Raw genomic sequence first — 8,250 nt, forward strand, 5'->3', positions numbered from 1 at the left:
ATGTGCNCAGGTGCAAATGGGTTTCACGCCAAGTCACAGCCCTTCCTGGGGCATGTAAATTAAGGACTGAAAGCAGAACCAATCAGACATGGCCACGCCAGTCCTAGGCCTATAAAAGCAGTATTAGCTCTAGGGCTTGGGGTCTTTCGCCACAGCAATCAAGCTCTCCCAATAAACGTGTGCAGAAGAATCCTGTTGTGTGGCGTCTTCCTTGCTGGTGAGGTGGGCATCCTCACACATGGTCTTTCCAGAACAGATGACCAGCCATCACAAAGACATAGTGCATATATTTACATAACTGAAATAGCAGAGTAAGCATGAGGGTGAAATGACAGTTGACCCATTAGGACCATTTTCCTGAGTACAAACATTACCAGAGAAAATGGCATGGTAGCCAATTTACAACATTTTATACAGTTTTGATCCTAGGGCCCCAAGCATGTTAGGCAGGGGCTTACCACTAAGCTATATCCTTAGCCTTTTTATTTTTTAAGACAGGCTCAAATTGTTCAGGCTCCTACGAACTCACTCTGTAAACCAAGATGGCTTTGATATTGTGGTTCTTCTGCTTAGCCTCCCAAGTAACTGTATATATCACAGCATCTGCTACCAGACCCAGAAACAGCTTACATGTAACAGGTTTAGCATACAATTTAACATCATTAAAGCTAATAACATTTAATATTTTGTTAAATACATTCACTCATTTTTCATGTGCGTGTGCATGTATGCGTGTACTGGTACATGCAAACGTAGAAGTCAGAGGAGAACTTATAAGAGTCAGTTCTGTTCTTTTACCATATAGGGTCTAGTAACTAAACAAGTTGTCAGGATTGGCAGCCAGCACCTTTTCCTTCTGAAAAATCTCACCTATATCTTACAAAATGCACTTCAAATGCATAAGAATCAACTAATTTACAAAGAAAAAGACTGTGACAAACCACTACAACAATAAATTTAAATTTTTAAAAAAGAAAAACAGCAAAAGAACAGTAGATCTAAGCCGGATGTGGTGGTGCACGCCTTTAATACCAGCACTCGGGAGGCAGAGGCAGGTGGATTTCTGAGTTTGAGGCCAGCCTGGTCTACTAAGTTCCAGGACAGACAGGGCTATACACAAAAACCCTGTCTCGAGAAAAAAAAAAAAAAAAAGAAAAAAAAAAAAAAAAAAACCAACAACAAAAAAAAGAACAGTAGATCTATGGAAAACAAAGAACAAAAAATACAGCCTAATAGACACAGAAACTATAATGTATCCCACAAACAGGAGAGAAAAACATCAAAGTGACTTTTTAACATGTTGTATGTGTGAAAGCCAGAAATCCACCCTGGATGTCATCCTCGGTGTACTGCCTTGTTTTATGTCAACCTGACACAAACTTGGAGTCATCAGAGAAGAGAGCCTCAACTGAGAAAATGCCTCCAAAAACTCCAGCTGTAGGCAAGCCTGTTGGGGATTTTCTTAATTTGTTGATTGGGGAGGACCGAGCCCACTGTGAATGGAGCCATCCCTGGGCTAATGGTCCTGGGTTCTATAAGAAAGCAGGCTGAGCTAGCCTTGGGAAGCAAGCTGGTAAGCAATATACTCCTCCATGGCCTCTGCATCAACTCCTGCCTCTAGGTTCCTGTTCTGCTTGAGTTCCTATCCTGCCTGCCTTTGATGATGAACTGTGAAGAGGAAACAATAAGCTGAGTAAAACCTTCCCTCCCCATGCTTTGGTCACGGTGTTTTATCACAGCAATAGCAACCCTAAGACACTCAGGAACATCACCTATGAGTCAGAGTCTCAGTGGTCTAGTGCTTACTGATGGATTTGGTTGGCTCTCCGCGCCCAGCAGTTTTATTCAGGTTTTGGATATTAAACAAGGATCCTGTGATTGAGAGGCAAGTACTCTACCAACTGAGCTGTCTTTTTTTGTTTGTTTGTTGTTGTTTTTGTTTTTTTGAGACAGGGTTTCTCTGTGTAGCCCTGGCTGTCCTGGAACTCACTCTGTAGACCAGGCTGGCCTTGAACTCAGAAATCCGCCTGCCTCTGCTTCCCGAGTGCTGGGCTTAAAGGCGTGCGCCACCATGCCTGGCTTTGAGCTGTCTTCTTAATCCAAATATTGTTAAGAGAAAAAAGCAAGATGAAGAAAAGGGTATGTTATGCTGTCTTTGTGTAAAATTACACTAATTGCTTTTATTTAAAAGAGTGAGAAAAGAAAAAAAAGGAAGTTAAGCCAAAAAGCAATGAAATGGTTCTTTGTAACAATAAGGAAAATTTTCAGTAAAGGGCCAGAAAGCAGATATTTTAGCCTTAACTGCCCATATAGTCTATCACAGCTACTCTAATCTACTAAGCCAGACAAAGGCCATCCTCGGCTACATATCAAGTTCAAGGATAGCCTAGGCTACATGAGTGTGAGTTAGGGAGAGGGAGAGGGAGAGGGAGAGGGAGAGAGAGAGAGAGAGAGAGAGAGAGAGAGAGAGAGAGAGAGAGAGAGAGTGAGATTCATTTCCTAGCACATGAGCAGCAGCTAACAATTAGTAAGTCCAGCTTTGGGGGATCTGATTCCCTCTTTTGGCCTCAAATAAAGGAAAGTGAAAACTTGAGATAATGAAGACCATATAGGTTTTCCAAAATACATTAAGTCTAGGACAATAAACCAACTTGACCTTTGAACCAGCAAGATAGCTCTGTAGTGACAGCCAAGCCTGGTGACATGAGTTTGATTCCTGGGGCCCATGATAGGAAGAGAAAACTGACTCCTGCAATTTGTCTGACCTCCATACAAGGGCAGTGGCACGCACAGGACACACAGACTTGCAGGAATGCACATTAGCCCCCCCCCATACCTTTAAAACTTTAACATCAGTTTCTAGCAACCCCTCTCATTCCCAACTGTAAACAATACCAACCTATGTCCCACTTCTCTTCTTAGCCAAGAGTGAGTCTCTTTCAATAGGCACTTGATCTTACCGGTTTTACAATTCTGAGGGAGAAAAAAAGATCCAGTTTGAGGTAAAAAGTTAATTAACAAACATACTTAGCACTGAACTGTTTTCTTCAAAATGCTTAAGAAGGCAAATATTATGTGTATTTTACTACAATAAAAAATAAAGTTTAAGTAGGGAGTGGTGGTACACACCCTTAATCCCTGAACTTGGAAGGCAGAGGCAATGAAATGTCAAGGTTATCCACACCTACAAATTGAGTTTGAGGCCAACACACACACACACACAGGGTTTTTCTCTGCGTAACCTTGGCTGTCCTGGAACTCACTCTGTATACCAGTCTGCAGACTGGCCTTGAACTTGAGATCTGCCTGCCTCTGCCACTGCAGTGCTGGGATCAAAGGTGTCCACTACCACCACCACCCAGCAATAAAGATACTTCTAAAACATCTCCCGATTACCTCAGTCTCCTGCTACTAATCATTTCCCTCCCTTGATGCTGAACTGGATCTAATTCTTGCCTCTAATTCAAAGAAAACAGCAAAAGATAATTCCTCTCTGTCTCTCCCTGTTTGCTTGCTACCCTGAAGCATCCACCCTATTATCCCATGGAAAGGACCACTTGGCCAGAAACAAAAGCAGCTTCTAGAATATCACACAGTTCTGGGAATAACAGGATAACAGGTATCAAAAGCTAGCAAGGAACTGTCCCATGAGTCTAACAATTCTCAAGTCACAGAACCTCCCATCACCAGCAGAGCAAACCTTTTTTTTTTTTTTTTGGTTTTTCCAGACAGTGTTTCTCTGTGTGTAGCCCTGGCTGACCTGGTACTCACTCTGTAGACCAGGCTGGCCTGGAACTCAGAAATTCGCCTGCCTCTGCCTCCCAAATGCTGGGATTAAAGGTGTGAGCCACCACACCAGGTGGGCAGAACAAACTTAAATCCTTCCCCTGCTTTACCCTGTGATGGCTTAAGTCTACCCTGACTAGAAGTTCCCACCGCTTGGGTTATACCCAAAATGCTGACGAATAGACACTGAGAGATAAATGTTTTAAAATCCCAGGTCCTGGCCGGGCAGTGGTGGCACACGCCTTTAATCCCAGCATTTGGGAGGCAGAGGCAGGCGGATTTCTGAGTTCAAGGCCAGCCTGGTCTACAAAGTGAGTTCCAGGACAGCCAGGGCTACACAGAGAAACCCTATAATTACACTGGACTCACCTTGACAGTCAAACCAATCCTCCTTTGTCAAAGGCTTTAAAGGTTTAAATTTAATCACAACTGCAAAATCCCTTCTGCTGCCTAAGGTATCTTATTTATAGGATTCATGGATTAGAATGTGAATATCTTGGAGGGTGAATTATTATTTGTCACAAAGACTAAACTAAAATATAAATGAAAAAAATTCCCATTATTGTTATTATTTTATTTACAGAATACTTAAAGTCTCTAATGCTTGAAAACAAGGCAAGAGAATTCACAAGAGTCTTTCAATATAAAGTTCAAGAAGAAACAAGCCTAACCTATGTTAAAGAAGATGCAAATATAGGTAGGAGTTTTACAAAGAAAAGCAAAGACATGATTATCACAAAAACTGGACACGTGTAGAGAAAAGAGGGTACATGAGATCAGGAACTGGCTTCTGAGATGCTGGCATGTTTTTAAACAATTAGGTTTGCAACTATCTTAAAACAACATATATTTATATATGAGATATTATTACTATCCCATAAAAAGAACATTAATAAATAATAGTTATATAAATCAGAGGCAAGGAAAGATAGACACAGAATGATGGGTGAGGGCATCCATCTATGCAACAGAAAATCAGTGAACCTGAAAGATGAATACAGACAGAAATCTAGGTTTAGAGTAGACAGTCTCAGAATCTCAGACAATTTATAGTGTCATTTATATATTTTAAAAATTGTTTCATTATTTTGTATGTATGTATGTATTTTGCATGCATTTATTATATCTGTATACCAGATGTGTGCAGTGCCCCTGGAGGCCAGAGATGGCATCAGATCCCCTGAAACTAGATTTACAAATGATGGTGAGCTATAATGTGGGTACTGGGAATTGAACACAGGTCCTCTAGAGAACAACCATGTTCTTAACTTCTGAGCCCTTGCTGTAGCCCCCAAATAGAATGAATTTTCTAATACATTAAATTTCTTGAGGGCAAGCCCTTTTAATTCATTCAGTTTTACTCATATTTGATTTTTTTAAGTCAAGGTATTTTTATTTAAAGATGCTATGTTAGTATGTAGTAGGAGTTTTGGTTTCTTTAAAGACTCAGTTATGTTACGTGAATACATTTTGGTTTTGTTTTTATTATTATTGTTTTTGTTATTATTATTTTATTTATTTACAATCAGGCTGTTGCCCCCTCCCACAGGTCCTCATCCCATTCCTCCTCCACCCTGTCACCCAGATGTTTATACCACCACCAGGCCTCCCCTCTCCCTGGGGCCTCAAGTCTCTCAAGGATTAGGCACATCTTCCCCCACTAAGGCCAGACCAGGCAGTCCTCTGCTATAGATGTCAGGTGCCTCAGATCAGCTCTGCTTCAGACCAGCTCATTTATGCTATCTGGTTGGTAGCTCAGTCTCTGGGAGCTCCTAGGGGTCTAGGTTAGTTGATTCTGCTGGTCTTCCTATGAGGTTGCCCTCCTCTTTAGCATCTTCCATCCTTTCCCTAATTCAACCATCAGGGTCCCCATCTTCAGTTCAATGGTTGTGTGTGAGTATCTGCATCTGTCTCAGTCAGCTGCTTATTGGGCTTCTGGGAGGGCAGCCAGGCTAGGCTCCTGTCTATAAGCACACCATAGCACCAGTAATAGTGTCAGACCTTGGTGCCTCCCATGAGATGCATCCCAAGTTTGGCCAGTCACTGGACCTCCTTTCCCTAAGTCTCTTCTCCATTTTTGTCTCTGCAGTTCAGTTCTTTTAAATAGGAACAATTCAGGGTCAGAAATGTTGACTGTGAGTTGGTAATCCCATCCCTCCATTTGAGGCCCTGTCTAGCTATTGGAGGTAGATTCTTCTTCAAGTTACTTCTCCCCAGTGTTGAGAATATTATCTAAGGTCACTTCAATTGAATCCTGAGAGAGTCTCTCACCTCCCAGGTCTCTGGTACTTTCTAGAGGGTCCTCCCACCTCCCACGCCCCAAGGCTGCATATTTCCATTCATTCTGCTGTCCCTATGGGCTTCCTTCCTGTTGCCCCCTCCCAATACATGATTATGTTCCCCCTTTCCCTTACCCTCCCCTCTCCCACCCAGATCCCTCCCTCTCTCTGCCTCCCATGATTATTTTCTTCTGCCTTCTAAGTAGGATTGAAAATAAGGGCCAATCCTCACTTGGGCCCATCTATTTGTTAACCTTCTTGAGTTCGGTGGATTGTATCCTGGGTATTCTGTACATTTTTGGCTAATAGTCACTTATTAGTGAGTACATACCATGCATATCCTTTTGGGTCTAGATTGCCTCAGTCAGGATGATATTTTCTAGTTCCATCCATTTGCCTGCAAAACTCATAATGTCCTATTCTAAATAGCTGAATAGTTTGAAAAAACCAAAAAAGAAAAAAAAAAGCTGAATAGTATTCCATTGTGTCAATGAACCACATTTTCTGTATCCATTCTTTGTTTGAGGGACATCTAGGTTGTTAACAGCTTCTGGCTATCACAAATAAGGCCATTATGAACATAGTAGAACACACGCCCCTGTGGTATGGTGGGGCATCTTTTGGATATATGCCCAAGAATGGTATAGCTGGGACTTCAGGTAGATGTTATTTTCAATTTCCTGAGGAACTACCAGATTGATTTCCAGAGTGGTTGTACCAGTTTGCAATTCCATCAGCAATAGAGTGTTCCTCTCTTTCTACATCCTCACCAGCATGTGCTGAGTGTTTGATCTTAGTCATTCTAGTTGGTGTACGGTGGAATCTCAGGGTCATTTTGATTTGCACTTCCCTGATCACTAAGGACTTTGAACATTTCTTTAAGTGCTTCTCAGCCATTTGAGATTCCTCTGTTGTGAATAATCTGTTAAGCTCTGTATCCCATTTTTTAATTGGGTTATTTGGTTTGGGGGAAGTTAGCTTCTTGAGTTCTTTACATATTAGCCCTCTATCAGATGTGGGGTTAGTGAAGATTTTTACTCAATCTGTAGGTTGCTGATTTGTCATATTGACTATGTTCTTTGCCTTACAGAAGCTTTCCAGTTTCATGAGGTCCCATTTATCAATTGTTGATCTTAGAGCACGCACGAGCCATTGGAGTTGTTTAGGAAACTTCCACCTGTGCCCACGATATCAAGGCTCTTTCCCACTTTCTCCTCTATTCAATTTAGTGTATCTGGTTTTATCTTGAGGTCCTTGATCCACTTTGACTTGAGCTTTCTTTTTTCCACTGTATGTTTTTGGCTTCTTTATCAAAGATCAAGTGTTCGTAAGTGTGTGGGTTTATTTCTGGGTCTTCAATTATTTTCCATTGATCTACCTGTCTGTCTCTGTATCAATACCATGAGGTTTTTATCACTATTGTTCCGTAGTACAGCTTGAGGTCAGGTATGGTGATTCTCCCAGAAGTTCTGTTATTGTTAAGAATTATTTTTGCAGCCGGGCATGGTGGCGCATGCCTTTAATCCCAGCACTCGGAAGGCAGAGGCAGGAGAATTTCTGAGTTTGAGGCCAGCCTGGTCTACAAAGTGAATTCCAGGACAGCCAGGGCTATATAGAGAAACCCTGTCTCGAAAAAAAACAAAAAAAAAAAATTATTTTCACTATCCTGGGATTTTTGTTTCATATGGATACGAAATTGAGAATTGCTCTTTTCATGTCTGTAAAGAATTGTGTTGGAATTTTGATGGGGATTCCATTAAATCTTTATATTGCTTTTGGTAGGATGGCCATTTTTACTATATTAATCCTACCAATCCATGAGCCTGGTAGATCTTTCCATCTTCTGAGGTCTTTGATTTCTTTCTTGGGAGACTTGAAGCTCTTATCATACAGACCTTTCACTTGTTTGATTAGTGTTACACCAAGATATTTTATATTATCTGTGACTGCCGTGAAGGGTGTTGCTTCCTTATTTACTTTCTCAGCCTGTTTATCATTTATATAAAGGAAGGCTACTGATTTGTTTGAGTAAGTTTTATACCCAGCCACTTTGCTGAAGTTGTTCATCAGCAGTAGAAGTTCTCTGGTAGAATTTTTGGGGTCACTTATATATCATCCACATATAATGAGTGATACCTTGACTTCCTCTTTTCTAATTTGTATCCCCCTGATCTCCTTTTGTTGT

General features: G+C 41.2%; 1 protein-coding gene across 4 annotated transcripts in view; it reads right to left on the reverse strand.

Annotated features, from left to right (window-relative positions):
- Nucleotides 1-8,250, reverse strand: part of Ttbk2 (tau tubulin kinase 2) — a 115,143-nt gene that overhangs the window by 86,528 nt on the left and 20,365 nt on the right. For 2 of the 4 annotated variants that reach the window (XM_029536557.1, XM_029536558.1), the window contains one exon: nucleotides 2,900-2,973. The exons of the other annotated variants lie outside the window; for them this stretch is intronic. The gene's annotated coding sequence lies outside the window, so the exon portion shown is untranslated. The remainder of the gene's footprint in view (nucleotides 1-2,899; nucleotides 2,974-8,250) is intronic. 4 annotated transcript variants of the gene reach the window in all.

This window comes from Mus pahari, chromosome 3 (assembly GCF_900095145.1).
Source record: "Mus pahari chromosome 3, PAHARI_EIJ_v1.1, whole genome shotgun sequence".
NCBI lineage: Eukaryota > Metazoa > Chordata > Mammalia > Rodentia > Muridae > Mus > Mus pahari.